General features: G+C 40.0%; 1 protein-coding gene across 9 annotated transcripts in view; it reads right to left on the reverse strand.

Moving 5' to 3' along the window:
- Positions 1–25,742, reverse strand: part of LOC105477512 (zona pellucida like domain containing 1) — a 310,970-nt gene that overhangs the window by 282,693 nt on the left and 2,535 nt on the right. For all 9 annotated transcript variants that reach the window (XR_984737.2, XM_071092501.1, XM_071092504.1 and 6 more), the window contains exon 2: positions 9,407–9,795. The gene's annotated coding sequence lies outside the window, so the exon portion shown is untranslated. The remainder of the gene's footprint in view (positions 1–9,406; positions 9,796–25,742) is intronic.

Raw genomic sequence — 25,742 nt, forward strand, 5'->3', positions numbered from 1 at the left:
CAGGCCTCCTTGAGCTGTGGTGGGCTCCACCCAGTTTGAGCTTCCCAGCCACTTTGTTTACCTATTCAAGCCTCAGCAATGGTGGATGCCCCCCATTGGTGGATGCCGCCTTGCAGTTCGATCTCAGACTGTTGTGCTAGCAGTGAGCGAGGCTCTGCGGGCGTGGGACCCTCCGAGCCAGGCACGGGATATAACCTCCTGGTGTGCCGTTTGCTAAGGCCATTGGAAAAGTGCAGTATTAGGGTGGAAGTGTCCCGAATTTCCAGGTACCATCTGTCACGGCTTCCCTTTGCTAGGAAAGGGAATTCCCTGACCCCTTGCACTTCCTGGGTGAGGCGATACCCCGCCCTGCTCTGTGGGCTGCACCCACTGTCTGACAAGCCCCAGTGAGATGAAACAGGTACCTCAGTTGGAAATGCAGAAATCACTCATCTGCGTCGCTCACACTGGGAACTGTAGACTGGAGCTGTTCCTATTCAGCCACTTTCAAATGCTTTACACTACTGTTTCACCTAGTCCTTTTGAAGAGCCTATGAAGTACATATAATTAATATTTCTACTTTATAGATAAGAAAACCATGGTCTCAGGAGGTCAAGGAATTTGCTCAGCATCTCATAGACTCCAGAAAACCTGACTCCTGCGTGAGTGTGCTCAGGCACAATGCTATATTGCCACTCGGTACTTGGTGGTGTTTTTGTTTCTAAAATTAAACGACTGTACTAGGTAATCAGTAGTCATTCAGTAATTATTTATTGGTGTTTACTATGTTCCAAGCACTATTGTTTTTCCTGGAGACACAAATTCCACCCTCATGAAACTTATATGCCATTTCGACAAGGCAGACAATAAATATGACATAAGTAAATTACATTAAGAGGTGATGAGTTCAACTGGGAAAATAAGAACCAGGTAAATAAATGACAAGAGTGCTGAGGACACTGTACTCAAAACAGTATGGTCCAATTGAGCCTCATTGTGAAGGTGAGATTTGAGCAAGGTCTTAAAGAAGGTGAGAGATTGATTTGGAAGAGAATTCCAAGCAGATGGAAGACGTAGTGCAAAGGCCAAAAAATAGAAATGCACTTGATTTTTCAGGGGAATCAGGAGGCCAGAAAGGTTGGAGCAAGAACTAAGGTCAGTGATGTACCAAGGTGATGCAGGCCAATGTTATGCAGGGTGTTTAGGCCATTGTAAAGACTTTCTGTGGTGACTCAGAACCTCCACAGCTGTGGCTCTTCTCAGCTTCTCAGTAAAACTCTCATTTTACTCTGGAGGAAATGGGGATTATTAGAGAGTTTTAAGTAGAGAGTGGTATGGCAAACCTGAATTTTAAAAGAATCTCTTAAAATACTGTTAGCAAAATAAAAGCTGAAGCAGGGAGAACAATTAGAGGATGTTGCAATAATTCAGATGAGGGATGATTGATGAGAGGAGGACTGGATGGCAGCAATCAAGGTGGTAAAAGTTTGTTGGGTTCTAGATGTATTTTAAGGATAGAGCCACAAGGATTTTCTGATAGATGGGACATTGAGTGTGACAGAAAGAGAAGTGTCTAGAAAATCTCCAATGTTTCAGATCCAAGCAGCTGGACAAATGGAAATGCCATTAACTAAGAAGTCAATGACTGTAGTGAAGCCAGTTTTGTTTGTGGTGTATTTGCATAGGTGTGGGAGAAGATGACGGTTTTGGCTTGGGACATGCCAAGTTTGAGATATCTATGAGGTATTTAACTAGACATAACAAGTAGGCAGATGGATATGTAAGTCTGGAATTCAAGGAAGTTCAGGCTGGAGATGTGATTTGTCAGTAGCTAGATAAATAATCCATGGGTCTGAACGAGATCATCAAGTGAGTGAGTGCAGAGAGCTCTGGAGCACTCCACTGTCACTAAATAAAATAAAAAAAAAAAATCCAGGAAGCATATGAGAAACCAGCAGGAGAGTGAAATAAATAATGAGAAAGGAGGTAAACCAAAAAAATACAGTGTCCTGGATGTTAATAAATAAAGAAATAGGAGAGAGTGATCAACCGTATCAAGTACTATGGATAGGTCATTAAAATTGGCCTTTGAATCTAAGCATGTAGAGGCTGTTGCTAACTTCAACAAGAGCAGTTTCGGTAGAGTAAGTAAAAACGAGGTTGAGTTGCATTTAAAAGATTGGGAGGAGAGAAACTGTAAGTATAGAAATACTACAAAAGGAAAAAAGAATACATTTCAGCAGTTTAGGTAAAAAGGAAGGTAAAATGTGCTAGTAGGGAGAGGAAAAAGTAGGATCAAGAAAATGTTTTTTAGGGTGGGTGACACAATACCATGCTTTTTGCTGATAGGAATGATATAGTAGAGAGGGGTAATTAATGATATAGAAAAGAGAGGAGATGTACACAAGAGAAAAAACTTACTGGAGATACTTCCTTGAGTATCAAGTTGGGATGGAATCCGGTGCCTAAGTGGAGAGGTTGGCCTGTACATAATAAAATGGATATGTCATCTATGGTAACAAGTGAAAAGACAGGATATAAGGAAACATGTCCTGATAGCTGAATAAATAAGGTGTGGGAATTTTGTGGAAATTCTAATTTGATGGTTTCAATTTTCTTATTGATTTAAAAGACAAAATTTTCAGTGAAGAGGGAGCATTGGGAGACAGCATTCAAGTATTGAAGACTAGTTCTGATCCTCCAAGAAGCAGGTATCAAGATAGAAGTAGATACAAAAGAGATTCATTGGGGAAACATCCATGAATAATAATGGGGGAGAAAGCAAGAGATGCGGAAAGAGTCTTCAAACTTCAATCCAAATCTCCCAGCTTTGAAATAAGAGAGGAAGGAGAAAGAGACTTAGACTGAAGTACAATTCTGAAAATGTCTCACCAGGCCAATGAAGTGTCCCAAAGCAAAGGATCCCATTAAAGCAGTCTCATGTTGGATAGGAGTGGCCTGGTTCTAGTACTCCCACCAATCACTGGCTGGGAGAAGTCCAGGGGAAAAATGGCCTTCATATGAATGCCACAGTAAACCCAAATGTGCAGCAGCTAGAGGCTGTCCATCACCTGTGCCCTACAGATACTCTCAGTAGGAGATCTGAGTGACATACCTCCATGACTACCATGAGGTTGGAGGAGAGAGGAGAAAGTATAAAACAATCATCTGGAATAGAGGGCAAGTGAATGGCTAAGAAAATGTAGTCTTTTCTCAATCAGCACTAAGGGCCTCTTGATAGAAAGGTTCCTGACCCAGTGGCTGTGTTTTTGCCCGGGTGTAGGAAGTTGCTCAGATTCAGGGGCAGAGTACACAGAAAATGGGTTTTAATCAGGATTGAGGTTCTGTCAAGTTATAATAAAGCAAGAGAGGGGCTTGAGGTATTTGAGGCTGTATACATGGGAGTGAGTAATAATTGACATGGAATTTAATCTGGATAAAGAAAGAAATAAAGACATAAGGAATAATAAATAGTGAAAAGGTAGAAGAACCAATACACTGAAATCCATGCTGGAATCAAGGGATAGATGGAGTTCAGGTACTAAAGAGAGTTAGCTAGAAATGTAGGGCACTAGAGAAAGAGATCAGAGGGTGGCATATATAAAATTGAGATTATGAAGGGGTTGCAGCCATTGGGAATAATAAGGCCTAGGATATTACCAGGGAAATGAGTAGTTAAGGTAGAATACAGAGCAATATCATCTTTGTAGGGCAGTTCCATAAATGGAAAAGGCCAGTGTTGAAGGAATCATTTGTGTCATGATTTTTGTTGAAATCACCAAGAATTGAGACAGGAATAGTATTGAAGAGTGTAATAAAGAGCCAGTAGCTAAATTCATCCAGAAACAAATAATCCAAGGACCAGAGATGAAGAGGAGCAGAAGGTATAGTTTGATGAAGTGAGACTCAAAGTTCGAAGAGTTTAGGGTAGAATGGAAGAAGAACAGTCTGAAAATGGTAGTAAAAAACAAGGAGGGGCACCTAACCCATATCTAGACTCAGTGGAACTAGAGTTCCAAGAAGGGGGAAAAAAAAATGTCACCAAAGGAAAGGGCTACAGGGGAAGTAGGATCCTCAAAAAAGATCTTGGTTTTAGTCAGAGCAGGAAGGTAAACAAAATTGTATCAGGTCCAATCAGAAGAAAATAACCCACATCAGACAGTTTATTTTACTCAAAGAATTGGTTATATTAATAAAAGTTACTGGAAGAGTTGAGAAGCCCAGTGAGGTACAGTAAAGAATACTCAGAGATTAACAAGAGTAGAAGGCCACTGTCAGTGATTTGTCTGGAAAGCCCAGAGAAGGAGCAGATGGTTCCATGCCCAGGAGCTCAGCCACCTGGCAGGACCTGGAACCAAATGGAAGCTGGGACCACAGAGGAAGTTCATCCAGAAGGAATGAGAACGAAAGAGAAGACACTGCGAGAGGCTCATGTGGAGAGGATGTGGAGGAATGCCCTGTTTCTCCTTTGCCACCACTCGTTAATGTTCCACCAGTGCTTTCTATTTTCTGAGCCTAGATGGCAGCCAGGTGACAACGGAGCTTTTGACGAGCTCTGTCACCTGTAATAGAGAGCAGAGGAGTGGAAAAGTGGGAAATGGGCCTGAAAACAAGCAGGCAAATGATGAGCACAGGAATCCAAACAGCTGGTGCTACAAAGGTTTGACTATGATGTTCCATGAGTCCCTGAGGGTCCAATGGAAAGATTTCAGGAGTTGGGGAGGGGTTGGACATGGTACAAAATTGGTATGTGCAGAATCACATGAAAAGCATGGAAGATAAAGGGGGAACAGAAGAAGTCTTGGACTTCTTACAGCAACTGAAACAAACAGGAGTCAAGAAAACAATGAGATTGGTCCTAGTGAGCTGCAAACAGATGGCATCAGGGAGAACTGGGGATCTGTGCTTTACTATTTTTTGGCATTAATGTTAGAAAAGGCCTGCACACATATGTAAGTCAAGAGAGAAGACGCTATGGAAAGTAACAGAGATGGATAACAGCAGAAAAAAGAAGAGAAAAGATTAAAAGAAGAAAGAACAGCTAATCAAGTGTAGGAAGCATCTTAGTCTCCAAATTCTGATATGTTAGAAATACAGCTTTATTTGTTTCAGAAACCAATCTCTTTCTTGAGTCCCTATCCCATTGAGGTAGTAGAAATGTAACCTAATTCTCTCCAAGTTTTATTTCCATCTAAATTCTTCAATCTTACCTAGTGCTAAGGTATGTATGTGTGTGTGGTTGACATGCATGTGTGTCGCTAGTGTGTGTGTGCACGTGTGTGATGGGAGTGGACAACTGAAGGAACACTTGCATTTGAACCTCAGAGTCATCTCACACTGGCATCTGCTGTCCCATCTCAGATCACACCTCCCCCTCAGTGGCTGGTCCATCTGGGCGCCTGAAAAAAATGTCCTTGGTTTCCACCTGCACAGTCCCTTCAGAAACTCCTTCTCCACCATTCTTGGATGCAAAGATGTCATTTGCTGCTCCCTCATAATAATATGGTGTGAGAAACTCTAGGAGCTGTCTAACATCCCATCTGGTTAGAGCCGCATGGCAGAGCCATTTTCCCTTCTCTCACCAGCTGCTCTGAAGAGAAATGAGGCATAGGGTCTCTCTCCTCAGATCCCCCATGCTATCTGGAGTTATTGCCAAAGCCTCCAGGTTGGCACAGGACATTTTTCAGGAACCCCCTGAGCTTACTTGCCTTTTCTCATTTATTTCTTATTCTGATAGCCCAAGGAATCCTTCCTCGTTGGGGAGGCCATCCATGAGAAGTTTTCCTCCCTATTTTCCAAGCCACTTCTGTCTTGGCCTCACTCCTGTTCTAAGCCCTAATGAAGAAACGAAAGCACCAACAAAGCTTTTTCTCTCTCCTGAGGCAATACATATGGGCTAGTTATTTACATGGAGGCAAGTAAGAGACAAAGAGGAGAAAGTACCATAGGAAAAAAAAAGCCATAGGATAGTTTTTCAAAAACATTACACCTTCCAGAATCCAAGAGAAGGTAGCAGCAGGCTGGTCTAAGCATCACACAAGAGCGGGAGGAAGCCTAAGAGTAAAGAAACATTTTGAGTTGGAGATTACAATTCATACTAAATGGTTCTATTTTCTTAAACATTTCCCTTTTCATGGGACGAGCTTCTCAGTCAGGAAAAAGATGAAATACTTTCTGGGAGTAAAATGAGGCAGAATTGAAGACTGTTTACTAAGGACAATCAGCTCTGTTAGCCCTTTGAACCATTAACACATGGGTTTCTCACAACAGGTAAAGTTGTCATCACGATTCCCTTTTACAGATTACAGAATGAAGGGCTGGGGATTCATCCAAAGTCACATGAACTGGTGGGGGTTCTGTGAAGGCTTGAGGTGAGTGGAAACATTTATTCCCATCAACTCCTGGCTTCCTTCTTCTCTCATGACTGAGCTTTAAAACGTAACTTATCTTCAAGTGTATAAAACTCTCCAATCAGTGATTTAAGAAAAAAATGTCCTGTGACATTGACAGGAGTTGTTGCCTGCCTGAGAAAATGAAACCAGGACATGACTCAGCATGGAAAAGTGGGAAGTGATTTTGTGGGAACATTATCTCCTACAGTAACCAATTTTGCTGGGGCTCCGATTTGCTAATGAGCAATACTTCTGCAGAAACATACATATTTTCATCGTATAACTCCTAAGAGCATGTGCACCTGCCTCCTGGGGCAGGCTGGCACAGGCACATTCTTATGCCGGAATCTGTGTCCCAGGGGTCAAGTGGGATGTGTGGAATACATTTCTAAAGCAGCCTGAAGCAGAAAGAGCCAGAGCTGTGTAATTGTTCAGTCTTTGGAGAGCACCAAAAAAGCAGGCACTGGAAGCAGAGTTTGGTCATCAAGTATAGAGCAGAGAGGACACCAGAGGCAAGGTCTGCAAGTCCAAAGCAGGTATAAGTAGCACAGAACTGAAAATAATAGTCTAGGGGAAGCTTAGCCCTCCAGTCTTTACAAGCAGTCAGCAAGTGATATTAGAAAAGAAATAGTTATGCTTTAAATACCATCCCCCATGCAAATATTTCTTTTTTTAACTTCATTTTTTAATAAAAATGGGTTATAATAGGCAAATGATTTTTTTTTTTTGAGACAGGGTCTCACTCTGTTGCCCAGGGTGGAGGCAGTGGTGCTATCATGGCTCACCACAGTGGGGCTCAAGCATTTCTCCCACATCCACCTCCAGAGTAGCTGGGACTACAGGTGTGAACCACCACATCTGGCTAATTTTCATTTTCATTTTTATTGTAGAAATAGGATCTCACCATGCTACTCAGGCTTGTCTCAAACTCCTGGGTCCAAGCAATCCTCCCACTTTAACCTCTCAAAGTGCTGGAATTATAGGCATGGGCCACTGCACCCAGCCAGACATATGATTTTTAATCTGATATTTTTCTTCATATATTATGAATGTTTTACCTTTTCTTTATTTTTCAATCTACATCAGTTTGGTTTTTGCTATGACTGCTCCCTTGTCTGCCCTAATAAGGGAAACAAGAGGTACAATCATTGCTAAATCTAAGACCACCTCCAGCCTTGGCTTACTTTTATCTCCCTTGGCCACTTCTTCCATAATCAAACATCCATCCTTTGACTTTCTCAATATGCCTTTATCCTGGTTCTCATCTATTTCTAACTGTTCCTTCTGATCTCCTTCTTAGTCACTCTCTTCTGATAACCCTTGAATATAAAGACCAGATCCTTCTCCCTTTCTATTTTATTTTACTCACCACCTCTGCATTTCGATGCATATATTCAAATATTTGGCCCTATCCTCTCCTGACTTCTGGACTCTTATTCAGCCTGGATTTCCCACTGACTCGTTAAACTCAACATGCCCAAAGCAGAATTTCTTATCTCTTCTTCCTTCTCGAATATGAGGATGTCTTTCTTTCAGCTTGGAGGCAACAATCATCACAGTGCCCTCTTGCCTCTTCACCTTAGTAACATCAGTAACCACAGAGTTGATATTTGTGGAACTCAAATGCTATGTTAACACTTTACAGACATTTTTTAGTTCTCTCAAGAAATCTATGAGGTAAGTATTATCATCACCCTTACTTTACAACAAGGAAACTAAAGCTTAGGAAGGTGAAGAAACTTGCTCAAGGACACCCAGCAAACAAGTGACAGATCTAAATGTCAGACATAAAAATGTGTCTCCATACCCCAGAGATCATGCTCCTAGTAGCCCCACACACTCTCATAAAAAGACTCACTAAGTCTGGTTGTGAAAAATGAATGTTTAAAAATGTGAGAAAATAAAATTCAAAATATAAACATTGATTAAGAAGAAAAGCACGTTGTTTATTCAAGTGTAAGTGGCCATCTGGATCAACCTGGCTGGCTCAGCTTGGCAGTCAGTTCTGATTTCTTCTTGCCACAGTCTTGTCTCTTTTGAAAGCTAGACCACACTGAGCAGACCCTTTGTCCTAGGGAGACCTGGCTTCCAGATCCTGTAGGATCTTCAGCTTCTTCCAAATGCTGCTTATTAGAATTAACCTCACATCTTTGAGGAGGTAGACTCCCCTTTTGTTCTGAATTGACCCTCTGAGCCCAGCCACATTCCCTACAATAAGAAAAGCACTTCCCTAACTTAAAACCAAGTTTCAGACCTCTCTGAAACTACTCGCTCCTCTTCCTCTCTCTAAATGACTCAACTGGAAGTTCTGACATTTCCATAACCCATTCTTATATGTGTGATTTGGTACCGAATGCTATGTTAGACTAAGTGATTCCCAAGGCTGGTGCGACCCCTTAGTAAAGACCAACATTACCCATCTCCCATAACCCAGGCTGTTGTCATAGCCTGTCTAGTGGTTCTGTGGCCAATTTCATCATCCTTTGACCCAATCTGGATTTGTCAACTCCCACCCAATCCCCACCCCATTCCTGCCCTCATCCCCAAGGCCTAGAAGACTTTTTAATGATTCCTTCAGCTTTTTAAGACACTGTCCCTTCACCAAACTTTCCCAGGATATATTCTTGTTCTCAACTCATTTGCAGGGCAGTGATCTGTATAGTTTGTTTTGTTTATACAAACATTTATTGAATACCTGCTATTATGCCAACCACTGTACTTTAAGATTGTGCTGAAGTTAAACAATGAGAAACAATCCCTGAATTCAAGGAAATGTTAGTCCATGTGCAGAACCAATAAGCACACAAATTATACAAGGCAGTGAACCAAATGCTCAGTCAAGTCTGAGAATGGAGCCTCCAAGCTGAAATATTATTGTTTAGAGCAGAGGTCCTGTGGGCACTATACCTTTAAGGTTCCTAAAGACAGGAAATGAATCTTGTTTATTATTCTACCTCAACCTCTAGCAAGTACTTCAGTACACAGAGCCAGTGCTCAATAAATAGTTGTTAAATGAATAATTGCATCTACTTACAAATTCCGGGTGATCTCAGTTACATTACGCAGGTTTCACAGAGGCAGACCAGGTAAATGAGAGTACTCTTAAATTGTATCCCAGCAGTGCAGTTCAAGAGAAAGAATTCTAATGTTGGGCTGGTCCTGAAATCAATGAAACATGCGATTTCTCCTAGCAGCCCCATCTGCCCACATGACTTATCTCTACTGAATATATCCGACAGATCCTCAGGTTCAACTGGGTACTTGAGCCTGCAGTCTTTTGCAACCTGTTTGAAAACTTCCAGAAGCAGAAGATTCACTCTCCATGGGGCTCAGTGCAGCTCAGACAAACCTTGACGTCCTTCTTTTTGATGAGATGACATGTGTCTTCCTGAAACCTCCACACATTTGCCCTAGGTTTGGTCCCTGAAAACACAAAGAACAAATATGATACTTCTTCCAAAGAATAGTTCCTCCTCAGATACATGGAGGTTGAAACTCATTGAACCTTCTCTTGGGCTGCCTAAAACTGTCCTCAATGTTACCAACTATCCTTCACTTTCTGAGTCCCCTCATGATCTTGACTAGTCTCCATTAAACACACCCTTAATTTCTCACATCATTTTTTGAGTTTAGTATCCACAATAGAAGAATAGAATATAGTACTCCAAGTAACACCTGATATCAACATAGAGAAGACAAGTGCTATCACCTCCTCTACTCTAGATATTATGTCTTAATTAACATGGCCTACAATCATATTAAATTTTTATCCCAATCATAGCACATTTCTGATTTATGTTGTGTTTACTATCAAATACATTTTCATATAAGGTATTGCCAAGTTGTATCTCTTCATCTAGGCATTGTACAGTTGATTTCTGACCTAAGGGAGGGGTTTTTCACTTTTTCCCTATTACATTTTATCACTGTAGATTCAACTTATAATTCTAGTAGATCTCTTTAAGGTCCTAAGTCTGTCATTCAACAACTTCAATATTTTTTCCCAGTTTAAGTTAATTCATTTATCAATTTTAAATGGGTAATTTATCGAGTGCTTCCTGGGTGCTGGACATTGCTCTAAGCACTGAGGATTCAACAGTGAACAAGACGGACAAAGCTCCTCTTTGTGTGGAAATCACAAGTGTTAGGGTACAGGTAGGAGAAGGGCTGGGAAAGGGGGCATTGTGAGGTGAGGAAAGAGAACAATTCCCTTTGCCACCTCCCGATGCCCTCATGAGATGGGCATGCCTTCTATATGTTAGATGTTTAATAAGAATTAAACTGATCTCGCTCTCCAAGTTGAGAAAAACACTGGGTATGTTCTCCTGACCAGCTACATTTCTCAGTTTTCTACAGGAATGCCCACTGAGAACCTGGCATCAACAGTATGTGGCACTTTCTTGGTTTTCATCCAAGTACTTACTCAGGTGCCCTAAGAAAACCTTTCATAATCCCCTTGGGAATATAACTGGTCTGACTCACTTCACCAGTCTGAGGTACAAACACATTCATATCTATTTTATTTTTCTAATTTGTCTATTAATCCCAACTAGTTCTCCTAAGAGAACTGCATACCAAGGGAATACAGATAAAAGCTGTCTTCATAAAATCCAAAGACTCCTGGGATCCTTTCCTCAACATAACAGATGCCTCTGTTTATGTAACTAAAGGGAACTTATGATTTTTCATGGAAGTATAAAAATATAAGAGAAAGATAATTTGCTATCTTCACTTCTGTATTTAGAAGAGGCTAGAATATTAATTTTAAGTACACTAATCCTATTAGCAGTTAGGGGAGGGATGGCACTTCTTCATAAGAGATCAATTTGAAAAAAAAAATACAAAAGGCCCTAAGCATTTCCAGGCAGAGGCTTTAAAAGCCCTGGCTTATGTACATAATAAAGATGAAAAAGGTAGAGAGGTAAGAGACCTAGAAATCAGATTGACTTTTCCAGTAGGCAAAGGAGGAAAATGCTCTTCTCTTTTTTCATGGTTTCTATTTTTCTTTTCTATTTTAACTTCAGAAAAAGAAGTCAAGTCTGAGGGAAGAGAGACTGCTGAGCTGGAATAAACTGCAGAAGCTGGGTTAGAAGACAATGAGCTGGCCAAAAATACAATACATTTTTAAATTTCAGCTTTCCAAACTAGTCTTGACATCTCACCCCAGGCACTGGCAACCTATCCCATATCCAGCTACAGGCAGCCTGCTGGGGAATTTCAGTGCCACATGAGCCATTCACCTGCCCTCGGCAAGATACGCTCCCTCACCTTCCTACCTCCTTCTTACCAGCCTGGTCCTGCAGGCACCCAGGGGCTGGCACTCCACCAGGCCATTCCTCCAAACAAAGTCAGCCTTTCACCAATGGTCCCAAGTGCAAGTTTCCCCTTCCTACACACTCTAGGCATCGGCACATCCTCATGCCTTATCCGATCTTGGTTATCAAACTCTAGATGAAAAAAATGAAACCCAGTTCATTTATACCTTAGAAAAGAGTTTGTTAACCAAAACACATTTCTCAGAAGTGGAATATGACTTACTAGGCTTTATATTATTCCATATTAATTTTTCTCCATCTAACTATCAAAAGTGAAAAACACAGGACATCCACATGACTCATTTGAACGCAACTGCACCCCTGTGTTAGCAAGTGACTTGCACCAATGCCATGGGGCTCAGTCAGAACAAAGAGTCACAACTTAGAGGAGGTGAGGTTTGACCAACAAATTCTTTAGACCCTGATAGTCAGGGCAAGGGCTTCTGCTGCATATAATAAGAATGATAATAATGTTAAAAGTAATAGCAGCAGCTAATATATACACAATTAAACAATGTACATTACATGGATCATCTCATTTCATACACGCAACAATCCTTTACAATTATACCAATTCCACAAAGCAGGGAATTTCTGTTTTAACTAGTCCTTCAAGAGGCAATGACTTTACCCCAGTGTTCTACTCTTAGGACCGGAAGGATGAGACTTTGCGACCAGAAAGACCCATCATTAGAGTGGGCAGCTCCTTCCTTCCTCATGCCACACCCACAGGCAGCTGCCTTCCCTTTCCTGCAGCAGACAGGTCCCATCATATTCCACAGATGCAACAAAATGATTTCATCTTGCTTTCAGCAATTACACGAAGAGGCATATGACTAAATCAGCCTATTATCCTCATTTCTCAACAGCCCCCACAATATTGCATTTATAAAATTTTGGTGTCATGACCTTCAAAACACATTGGTATTGTGACGTTCCTAGAATGATCCTTTAGAGTCACAGATACTTATTAAAACAAAGACCATGTTGTCTGGTAATAAAAGCTAAGGGAGGGTATGAGAATTTATTCTCCAGGTTAACAAGGACAAGATAACCCTGAGCATGTATCCACAAGTATGATGCTGTGTGGGACACTCCCTTACCAAACTCTTCCCTGCATAGTAACCCTCAAGAGAAGCCTGAAATGTCTTCTTATTGTTATGCTTCTGCATGTGCACTTGTATTACCAATAACACCCTGTCAATGCATTGAGTTTGTTTGCTGTTTATTTCCTAACAAGAAAGTGTTCATGGTATGAAGTAGAGAAGGAGTATTTTCATGGGATAGGCATTCTGGAGAAGAAAAAAAGCAAATGAGAGAAGTGGGGAAATGCTTTCAGTGAAGGTATTTGCCTTGATTCACATTTCTTCCAGAATTTGATTTCTTTCTCATTACAAAGGTTGGATTTTGAAAGTCTTTGTTACCCAATGAGTTTAAGAGGTGCTTAGAGGCATCTGAAAGCAGAGCCTTGGCCAAGTAGGTGGCCTATTCTTGCTCTACCACTCACATTTCTATTCCTTTCACCTTTCACATTGGCAGTGAGAGGTTAATATCTGCAAGGTAAAGCACCAAGCAAAATCTAATGCCTGAAGACTCCCTTAGCCTTTGATAATTGTTAATTCTTTGGCAATAAGAACGTTTACATCTTTCTCATCCCCAGGCCCAGCACAGTGGCTGGCACTCAGAGAGCAGATGATTATTTGGTGAACTTACTTGAGTCAAAATGAACACCCAACCAACTCATGAGCCTGCCAAGGAAGAGGAGAAGCTCTTTGGGACAAAGAGGTAACAGATCAGACCAAGTGGTAACAGATCCCACAGAACCATAAGCTTCTTCCAAAGCTGCCCCAAAGCAGTATAAGGAGAATGTTATTAATTAATAAATCCAGATATGATAAACTTATTTCTCTAAACACAAGAGAAAATATATTCCCCAAAATCAGAAAATAGAAAACAAAGCAACATGAATCTACCAAGAAAAGGTTAACAGTTAAGCACTTTGCTGCTGAACTTGGGTTATTGTAGACGGACGATGTTAGTATATGAGGTAAACATACAGATTTTTGTTACTAGATTTTTCAGAGCTGATTTAAATAGAAACCAATAAGATATCTGGAATCTGGAAAACTTGTGTGTTCCACTGGCAGCAGTAAATCTAATCTTTTGGTTTTGGTTTATTTCATTCTTAATTTTACATAATGTAATTTTTATCATTCTGAATTTTAAAATAATGAGAGTTGAAGCAAACAACAGTCCTGATGACTTCCCTCTACAAGCCTCCCACTTTGAGGAAACTATCTTCTTTCACTGGAGCAAAAGCACATACTTTCATACTTTTTCTTTCTTTTTTTTTTTTTTTTTTTTTTTTTTGCATACCCTTCCTCAGCCTTAAATATGAAATGTATGGGAGTTCTTCCTCACTGTAATAGTCAAGCAAAAATATAAACCAGTTAATTCTCTTTGTGTTTGCCCTCCCTCCTCACTCCCACAGTCACTTTGCAATACCAGGTCCTCATCACCTTAAGTTTTTTTCTAAATAAGACTTTTGATAGCCTCATCCTCCCCATCTCCAGCCCAGACTTCTCCCTTAGACTGCTTCTGCTTACCTGTAATTTCCTTAAGGGCAGGCACCATATTTATTCATTTGCATTCCAAGCACTCTGTGCACTGTCTAATACACAGTGAGTTTTCTTTAAACGATTGATAATTGAGGGAATGGATAACCAAGCTGGCTTCCTAAATATAACTCATTGCATTATTCCACTGCTGAAATCTTGTTAATGGCTGGCTACCACCTGCCTCATCAAAATAGAGTTGATGGCATTATTACATATTTCCTATTTGTGAATTCACCTACTTGCTAAAATTTCTCTGTAATCCCAAAATCAACACTCAAGTGCTTTCAAGGTCACTCATGGGCATGTGCAGAGCAGCAAATTTTGAGTCACCCAATGTGCATGTTCCTAGCTGAGGCTGAACAGGGCAACGCTCTGCCTTCTTGTTTCAGCTCTCAGACGTTAAACAAGTGTCCCTCATAGACAAATGGAAGAACATACCATGCGCATGGATAGGAAGAATCAATATCGTGAAAATGGCCACATTGCCCAAGGTAATTTATAGATTCAATGCCATCCCCATCAAGCTACCAATGAGTTTCTTCATAGAATTGGAAAAAACTGCTTTAAAGTTCATATGGAACCAAAAAAGAGCCCGCATCTCCAAGACAATCCTAAGTTAAAAGAACAAAGCTGGAGGCATCACGCTACCTGACTTCAAACTATACTACAAGGCTACAGTAACCAAAATAGCATGGTACTGGTACCAAAACAGAGATATAGACCAATGGAACAGAACAGAGTCCTCAGAAATAATACCACACATCTACAGCCATCTGATCTTTGATAAACCTGAGAAAAACAAGAAATGGGGAAAGGATTCCCTATTTAATAAATGGTGCTGGGAAAATTGGCTAGCCATAAGTAGAAAGCTGAAACTGGATCCTTTCCTTACTCCTTATACGAAAATTAATTCAAGATGGATTAGAGACTTAAATGTCAGACCTAATACCATAAAAACCCTAGAAGAAAACCTAGGTAATACCATTCAGGACATAGGCATGGGCAAGGACTTCATGTCTAAAACACCAAAAGCAATGGCAACAAAAGCCAAAATTGACCAATGGGATCTAATTAAACTAAAGAGCTTCTGCCACTCCGAAAGAAACTACCATCAGAGTGAACAGGCAACCTACAGAATGGGAGAAAATTTTAGCAATCTACTCATCTGACAAAGGGCTAATATCCAGAACCTACAAAGAACTCAAACAAATTTACAAGAAAAAAACAAACAACCCCATCAAAAAGTGGGCAAAGGATATGAACAGACATTTCTCAAAAGAGGACATTCATACAGCCAACAGACACATGAAAAAATGCTCATCATCACTGGCCATCAGAGAAACGCAAATCAAAACCACAATGAGATACCATTTCACACCAGTTAGAATGGCAATCATTAAAAAGTCAGGAAACAACAGGTGCTGGAGAGGATGTGGAGAAATAGGAACACTTTTACACTGTTGGTGGGATTGTAAACTAGTTCAACCATTATGGAAAACAGTATGGCGATTCCTCAAGGATCTAGAACTAGATGTACCATATGACCCAGCCATCCCATTACTGGGTATATACCCAAAGGATTATAAATCATGCTGCTATAAAGACACATGTACATGTATGTTTATTGCGGCACTATTCACAATAGCAAAGACTTGGAATCAACCCAAATGTCCATCAGTGACAGACTGGATTAAGAAAATGTGGCACATATACACCATGGAATACTATGCAGCCATGAAAAAAAGATGAGTTTGTGTCCTTTGTAGGGACATGGATGCAGCTGGAAACCATCATTCTCAGCAAACTATCGCAAGAACAGAAAACCAAACACCACATGTTCTCACTCATAGGTGGGAACTGAACAATGAGATCACTTGGACTCGGGAAGGGGAACATCACACACCGGGGCCTATCACGGGGAGGGGGGAGGGGGAAGGGATTGCATTGGGAGTTATACCTGATGTAAATGACGAGTTGATGCATGCAGCACACCAACATGGCACAAGTATACATATGTAACAAACCTGCACGTTATGCACATGTACCCTAGAACTTAAAGTATAATAATAAAAAAATTAAAAAAAAAAACAAGCGTCCCTTCCATGGTCTATTTAGTGCCATATTGTCACACATTTTTGTGCCATTCATTCATAATTTTGCTGTTTAAAATGACCCCTAATTGTAGTGCTGGAGTGCTACATCGTGTTCCTAAGTGCAAGAAACCTGGAATATTTCTCAGGGAGAAAACGCATGTATTAGATAAGCCCTGTCCAAGCATAAGCTACAATGTGTTGGTAGTGAGTTCAATGTTAATGAGTCAACAACATATATAAGGTGTCTTTAAGCAGAAACACATATCAAACACGGTTATGTATTGCTTGGTTGTAGAAAATGTGAACAGAGGTCCACAGGAACCTAACCCCGAATTTCCCCTAGGATCAAAAATTCAGTATTTGCTAATTCAGTGTTCAAGGTGACCTCACGGCTGCCATGAATAACTAGAACCTGTTATAAATTGTGTCTAATTGCATCCCAGGGCCCTCAGATTATTGAGGACCATGCCTATTACCTCAGCCCCTCAGCCCCTCAGCAGTAAGTATCCACACAGTTACCTTGCTCCCTCTACACCAGGCTTCTGTCGTCTGCTTTCCTTCATGTTTAACTGTAAGATCCTCTCCAGATCTCACTTTCTCCATGAAGTCTCTTCTACTGACTTTAGCCCCAATTAACGGACTCATCTTTGAACCTTTAATGTAACTGTTACCTTGTCTGTATCATAATACTTAACATTTAACGATACGCAATCTTGATTTAGTCCCTACTTAATTAATGTTATTTGCTAGCCAGTTTGGTTACAATCACCTTAAAATCACCTCATATTTATATCAGTTTCCTTTATTTATATGTATATATAAATATACTATCTACCTAATAAGGCCAAGTGGTTCTAATCTACCTTTTTTCCTATTATTATAGAATGATGGAGCTATAAAGAGCATAAAACTCCTCTAGGCCATCCTGTATTTTTATAAAGGAGGAATCCGGGACCTAGCAAGTGCTCAAGGACATGTCATTTTTATGTCTGAAACGGAAGTTGGGGCCATGACTCTCAGCTCTGTGCAGTTTCCATTGCTCTAAACCAGCCATAATGAAATCCTTTCTGTTAACATTTATTTTTATAGAAACAAAGCTAATGCATACTTACATCCATGAAAATAAAAAATAGGAGTCAGCTGTAGCTGAACCCTAATTCACTCTAGAAATGGGTCATGTTCATCCATGGACATATGAACCAACCAGAGGGAAAAATAAGCCACTACCAACTCCATGAGAGGTGTCCCATCAAGGACATTTTCCTTTTAAGTTAATGATTGTTTCAAATAGTCTGTGTTTTGATTTTGTGTATACTTTTTTCTACATTTAAAGCCTTATAGTCACAGAAAATTACAAAGTAATTTAAGCTTCAGTAAATATTTTTGTTACAGAAAGAGGAGATAGGGTACTTAAGATAGGATTTTGGAGAATAAGACAAAATAGGATAAAATTAGAAAGGAAAAGTAGAATAGAAATATAAGTACAAGAAGCTAACAAAGCAATCTCAAACTTCTGACTGATAAGAAAATGTGTTCATGTATATTTTTAATGAATTTTTGCAATGTCTATACATCATCTTAAAATATTTCAACACATATCGTAATTTTTTTTTGTTTGTTCCAATTAGTTTAAATGTTCACTATAGGAGAAGTCCGTTGCCTTAATCAAAACTATGCTGTCCAGGGGTGATCAGATGGGGACTTAAAAGGGAACTTTCTAATCCAAATGCAGCTAACAAAAGTCTTCTATTATCCACGTCTCCACCAGAACGGAGGCTTTCTAAATGAATATGGTGAATGTCAGAAATGGGTTTTAATTAACAGAAATACTGGCCTGTAGATCAGCATGATGAATATTGAAAATTGGCTTTTTGACATAATTAAGGGAATTCAGATATGTGGCTTGGCTAAACATACTTTAGACACTTGTGTATATTTGTTTTAACAGACTATGTGCTAGGCTTGATTCCCTAAGTCCTGACTCCAGCTAGTGGCTTAACAGGAATATTGGATGGCTGGTGCTAATTATTCATATGACAGAATCTTTCCATAGAGTGTTATTCTTGGCCTTAAGAGACTCTTTCAGACAAAGAGTAGCTGAAGCACATAGAAGAACAGAGGGCTGGTGTGTCACTGAATTTACAGAAAAAGTTGCAAGAACTGAGTTGAAGCAACTTTGTTACTTAATGTTTGTTCATCAGTATCTGCATGGTGGCAAAATTTGACATGAGATGCAAGTCCATGGAAGAATGGCTGCCACTCCCTCAATCATTTTTTGCTTTTATCATTGCCAAGCCCATTACTATTTGATGATGCTGTGTTAGAGCACATTTTCACAGGTCAGTTGGCTAAATAGGTGGTAGAGTATATCAAACTGCTAGAGTATCTGGATTCCATGGTACACATTTAAAAGAGTAACGTAATTTCTGGTAACACTATTTAAACATAAAATGAATAATTACAAGTGCCAACTGCAAAATGCATGATTAGGTACATAGTTCTGCTGCAGGATTTAAGTGGTACGTGAGCAAAAAGTTTGAGCATCACTGTTCTAAGCTGCCTGCAGGTCTATCTTGGCTAAGGACACTTACACGTCTGTTAGATGTGGTTCATCTGATCCCACTTACTGCTTCTGCTGCACAGTTCACCTTCCCACTTGCCTCAGTTAATTTACCCTCTGCAGAGCAGCTCACCTGAACTCCCCCCAGACCTCAGGAGTGACAGCAGAGAAAACACCGCCTAAAAAATGATTATGGTAATGCAATGGCCCAGAACCTACAGAAGCATGATAATGTGGGTAGGAAGAGTGCTGAGAGAAAGTGGGACCTGAACATCCATGTGAAACCTGCACCTAGTGTGCAGGCTAGAGTGGTTGCCACAACAACCCCTCCTTAAGGGCCAATTTGCAAAGGCTGCCTTGCACCCAACCGAGCAGGACTTCTGAGATCAAGCAGTAGGTGAAAGACTTAACTCTTCCAACAGGGACGATAACAGGGTGATGGAGGTATTTGAAATCTCTTGAGGTAAGCAGTGTATGATATTGGTGCAAACTCAGGGTCTCCTTCTCCAGGCATAGAAATTGGCTATGCGAGTGGTGATTACATCCAGAATGCTACTTCTAAAATACACAATTAGACATTTCCCTAACTTAAAGCTTTTTCGCAATTTCCTATAACTTTCAGGCTGACAGTCAAACTCCTTAACTGAGCACGCAAATGCTTCATAATGTAGCACATTCCATACTCTCTGGCTTCATCTCCCAGTACTGCCGGAAAGCACTCTGCATTCACTATGGCTATCTCCAATGAGGAGCAGGCCTCCAGCTGTGTCAGGTTATTGTCCCAACTTTGGGACTATACAAAAACTAGTAAGTCTGCCTAGAGAGCCCTTCCCACTACTTCACCTGGCCTGCACCTCTTCCTCAAAGACACAGCTCAAGTATCACCTCCCAGACCTCACATTTCCATTGTTTATTTCCTTGTGCCCCTAAAACAACCCTGATTTGGCATTCATTATATTGTGCTGTATGTATTCATTCATTCACTGGCTAGCTCTCCTTGCGATTTCCTCGCAGGCAAGGCCTGAGGAAAGAGGAAACCAGTTAATTATATAAATGAACTAAACAACGACATAAAAGGACCTGGGAGATGGAGGAGTTGGGATAAGAAGTAGAAATGAGGAACAGGAAGAGGTTCAGAGGCAGAGGGAATCAATGGGTTCTCCCCACCTGCTTTCCCATCCCAACATGCTGGCCTTCGCCCCTGCTTTGTGCTCTGTCAGAAACACCAGCAGGGCTCAAAAACCAGCCCTGCCACTTAGCTGTGTAGCATGGCATAAATTACTAATCCTCTCTCAACTCCAGTTTCCTCCTCTCTAAAAAAAAGATATAATTACATTAACTTCCGTCACAGAGTTGTTATAAAGATGAAATTCGATAATGCTTATGATGCACCAGACACAGAGCCTAGCACATAATAAACACAGGGATAGATATTAGCAAAAAAAAAAAAAAAAAATGCATTTCTAGCTCATGTTGGAGAATAAGAGAGCACACTTTTTGTTGTTTTGTTTTTTATTTTTCTTTAAGTTTTTTTGTTTTTTTATTTTTCTTTAAGTTCTACATGTGCAGAACATGCAGGTTTGTTACATAAGTATACATGTGCCGTGGTGGTTTGTTGCTCCAATCAATCTGTCATCTAGGTTTTAAGTCCCGCACGCATTAGGTATTTGTCCTAATGCCCCTCCCCCGCCTTGCCCCCAACTCCCTGAGAGGCCTCCATGTGTGATGTTCCCCTCCCTGTGTCCATGTGAGAACACACTTTTTCTCAGGCTTCATAAGGCACATGGCCTGGACTAAGGCATTGGACTAGTCTGATAGAAAGTTATACTCTGATCCAGAACATTTCATCTCAGTGTTGAGCATATTAGAGCAAACCTAAATCAGTAATGTCACCACCAGTTTGAGTCCATTCTTTAGCTGAAGGATGACAGCAATAACAAGCTTGGGGTTGGGGTCAGGAGGATTTTGCTATTATCTGTATTAACAACATAGTTTTAGTGTCTTGACCCTTAGAAAGAAAATTAAAAGGCATATGAGGTTGTTATAGGAAAGATCTAAGGAGGATCCAGCCCCACAACAAAGGAGGCTTCACTTAGCAGGGCCTGAGCTTCGCAAGCCTCCTGGGAATGCTAAAAAGTTATTTTTCTTCTCACATGCATAGTAACAGAGTATTTGCCTGTTGACCCAACCACTAGACTGGATTCGGAGGTAAAATATTATCCAGTTGGATTAATTATTATATCACATTGGACTGGATGCCTCTGCCATGCATCAGATTTCTTGGTTGGTCACTGATTAATAATTATCATCTTAACATTCTAAACATGCTGCCTGATTAGTAGTTCCTGGCAGCAGTGGCTGATAGCAGTTACTGGAATCTCTCCTTACTGGGTGATTACGTAATAGCTACACCTAGCTGCACAGCTGGTCACGATAAGCCACAACGTTTGTCCTGAAGATACCGTCATGTTCACCACACTGATCTCCTCATTATTTGCTCAGCACGCTTCACTTTTGCCACCTTTGTGCCTTGCTCTCTCTCTTTCCTCCCCCTACAATGACTTTTCTTCCTCTCTAATTGTCCAATTCTACAAGTGTTTTAAGGCCCAAGTCAAATGCCCCTTTTGACCATCATGAATTCAAGTAAAAAAGCTTGTTTTCGAATTCCCACTGCACTTTATTTTCTATGCAGTGATTTTTGTTTTAGATCCTCTTTCTTTACTAGCGCAATGCCTCACACACAGTAAACACTCAATGACAGTTTATTGAAGGCATGAACTAGTGACCCACTACAACTAAGGCTGCAATAGATTACTTGAAAATATAAATAAATAGGTCATCTTTGTGAAAAGAAAACACTTTACTCCATATGAGGAAATCCTGCTTTGTAACCAACAGCTAAGTCCACTTCCTGCTCTGTGTCTCCTGAAGGGCTTGGGAAGCAGACTCTAGGCGGAATGCATTCTAGAATTTCATCTCTGGCTTGTCACCAAAATAACTTGGCCCTGCTCTCAATCCGTGGATACTGAAACTATGCCCTAAAGTATTAGCAGCAGAGTTCAGAGTTAGAGAAATTTGGAAGTGATGTGATGACTTTAAGTTGATGCTTTGGATTGAAGAGAAAAAATGCCCTCCACTTCGTGGCTCTACTCATTCCTAGAAATGAGAGTCTTTGAGGGCCTAGAGGTGATCAAGAGTTGGGTCAGGGTAAAAGTTAGGGAAAAATAGAGGAGATTTATATAGACTCAAAATTCAGGAATTATTTTCAATGGTCAGATTGAGCAATGGCATGCTTGTTACGAAATAGAAAAGCCTCACCAGTTAGAGATGCAGGCTGCAAAATGACATGATTTCTGGGATTTGCTTGAAATACTCAAGAGAAAAAAAGGAGGAATGAAGAGGGAGAGCAAGATCTGCAAAATGTTGATAGCTCTTTAATGGATTGATTAGTGCATGAAAGCTCATCATACTAGTCTCTCTACTTAAGTGTATTATGACGTTTCTACACTAAAAAGATTTAAAAGAAACACTCTTTTAAGACAGTAGTTGTCCTCTTCTAGCTGATCTCCACACAAGAGTTTTGTCTGAAATGACAAAGAAGGGGGAAGGGGAATTATTATATAGATCACCAGATTTTGCCATCTGATTTAATCCAGACAACTCCAAATGTTATGTGCTCTGTTAAGAAAGTCAAAAATCTATGTGTGCACCATGACCTGGAAAAGATATCCATTGTCTTAATTTCAAACACACTAAAAGTTATTTACATTGTGTCCTCAGTTGAGACTTCAGTCGTACTCCGGTAGACCAGTTCTTTGGTGTGTGTTTGTGGAGTGGGTAAAAGGGAAGAGAGATCATAAGTAGCCTATAGGTTAATAAAATTCCTGGCAGTGTACCTGGTAATAATCTTGGTAAACATGTAGTTATTCAGCATATCTGTCCTGATTTAAATTTAGCTGTAAACCATTAATCAAATAAAGTATCTTTCACAGAAGTTAATTAATAACTCTGTGCTTTTCTTTACTTTTTTTTTCTTCACCGTAAGGCAAAAATCAAAGAAATTCAGACCTTTTCCTGTTGTCTTAGAGTAAAATGGCCCAAATTTCTATTCACAGAGTAATGTAAGACACCAAATGGATTTGTTTTGTTAAATGTAGCTTGTTGCTGTTTGCAAGTACCACCAAGGACTGGAATCCTCAGATAGCTGAGGAACATTTTTCCTTCATTGCTATTTTTTTCCCTGGGATGAGCATATGTTTTTAGAAAAAAACTACATTTTTTGGTCGCAACGTCACTGAGTATCAGATGGTAGAAGATGATAGAAGAGACAGGAAGTAATTTAATTGACTTGCCTAATAGAACTGGCTTGGCAACATATTACAGGAAAAGGAACACTCTAGTTAAGGTTAAAAAATAAAAATAAAAAACCTTAGCGAGCCCCTTTATCAGCTGCTACTTGCATAGAAAGAATTTTACAGGGTTTGTGGGCCTAATAATACTTTAGCAGATCTAGGCTTTGGGAAGTGGAATTGACTAAGCTCAGCTTAAAGAAGCCGGCAGAGATACTGAAACTGGCAGCTGCCTACATTTTTACATTCCTCTGTCATTAGAGTATTATGTTCATTCGAATTTCTTTGGAAAAATCATCGAATTCAGCATTTCTTAAATATGTTTATGGAATTGAACTATTATTAATCATTATAAGAAAAAGTGCTTCATGGTCAAATGAAGCTAGGGAAATTCTGGGTCAAATCAAGTTCGGGTGTTTCTTTACTTTGAGACTCTCCAGTACCTTTAATATGTTAGTAGGTATCATGACTCTTCAAGAAGAGAAATGCTGTAAGACCAGAGCAGTTTTCAGAAATCGTCTTGCAAGACTAGTGTTCCAAAAATACATTGATGACTATGATCTGAAAATAAACCCAGGTACACACACATACACACACACACACACACACACACAGAGTGAACATTAACAAACTGGAAGATATTTGGGGACCATTTTCTTTACTAGTGTGAATAAGTCTAAAGGCAACTACAATTTTATGCCTACTGACCAGGGAATCTCTCTCTTTTGTTCAAAGAAATAAGAAAGACCTATTTTCCCAGCAGCCCTTCAGACTAGAATCTGGGCAGCTACTTCCTTCCTGCTCTAATGCTAGCAAATCCAGGAACCAAGAAACTGTTCAAGAAGGAGATGCCTTCCTTTCTGCTTTTAGGTAAAGAACATTTATTACTGTGGCAAAGAAACAGGCTCCCTATAAGCTCCAGGGAACTTACTAAGACCTGGCCCTAACTTTCTGTAAGCCTTGAAAGAAATCAGTAGATAAATTACTTTCATTCTTTCCTTTTCCCATCAGAATAAAGCAAGTATCCTTTAACTATCTTAAAAGCCATGGCTATCCAAAAAGAATTTAGTACATTTATACAGTAAATGACAATAATCATACACTGCCAAATGGACATTTGATGCTATGAATGTGATTGTTTTAGCTGTCTTGACGTAAAAATTAAAACAATTCCAATCCAATAATCACAACTCAATTCTGATAATAATAATAAAGACTATGACTAGAACTGACCCCTGAACTGGGAGACATGTTTATTTAATCATTACATTTAGTCACAACTCCAGTTTCCTTTTCCATTTATTATTTGTCGGAAAGGAAAATTACTGCATGTTAGCCTGAATTGTTCATATCCTTGGGACACTACACCAAGAGCTCATATCCTCTCCATAGTATTGAAAAAGCAAATGCAAATTGTCGTTACAAAGAGTACAAATACCCTGATGCATAAGCCAACAATTTTCTTTGTTGTCATTTATAATAGGAACAGGAAGGAGCTTGATACAGAGAAGAATAATTAAATATCTATAAATACGTTAAAGTTTTGGAGTGAGTTTTGTTTATTTGCTTGCTTTTTATCTTTTTATTAAATATGCACACTCATAGAATGATACATGCCTACCATTACTTATTGTTTTGATTGTATTTTGATTGTATTCACTGATTCCATTAAGAAAAATGTTCATAAAAGATCTTTTTAATATTTTCAGTAAATACACTTTTATTTTCTTTCAGGAAAAGGAAATAAGACATTAACTCCATTGGAGTGACCCCCTATTTTGAGGATCCCAACCCTTCGTGCCAAGCATCCTGTCTCCAAATATTCTCAAAGGTTCCACCATGCAGAATACTAGAGCAGTCAGTGCTAGGTTCTATGGGGAGAAGCAACTCAACTTTTCCCAGCTGTGGTTCTAGATTGGCGGTAAAGGAGAAGAAAGCAGAGAAAAGGGTGATTAGTAACTAAGAGATGTGACCAAAAGGAAATCCAGAGGACTCCTCAAAGGAAGCTAGAACATTTATTTTTTATAATTCTAAGTGTATATGGTTATATATAAATTACAACTGGTTAAAGGGATACAGGTATGCTAGGTATTCAATGCAAGGCACTGACACAGGAAATGGAAAGAAATTTCTGTGTGTGTGTGTGTGTGTGTGTGTGTGTGTGTGTGTGTGTGTGTGTGTGTGTTTGAGAGAGAGTCTCGCTCTGTCATCAGGCTGGAGCACAGTGGCGCAATCTCAGCTCACTGCAACCTCTGCCTCCCGGGTTCAAGCAATTCTCCTGCCTCAGCCTCCCAAGTAGCTGGGACTATAAGTACATGCCACGATGGCCACCTAATTTTTGTATTTTTAGTAGAGACGGGGTTTCACCATGTTGGCTGGGATTGTCTCGATCTTTTGACCTCATGATCCACCCGCCTTGGCCTCCCAAAGTGCTG

Source organism: Macaca nemestrina, chromosome 2 (assembly GCF_043159975.1).
Source record: "Macaca nemestrina isolate mMacNem1 chromosome 2, mMacNem.hap1, whole genome shotgun sequence".
In the NCBI taxonomy this organism is placed as follows: domain Eukaryota; kingdom Metazoa; phylum Chordata; class Mammalia; order Primates; family Cercopithecidae; genus Macaca; species Macaca nemestrina.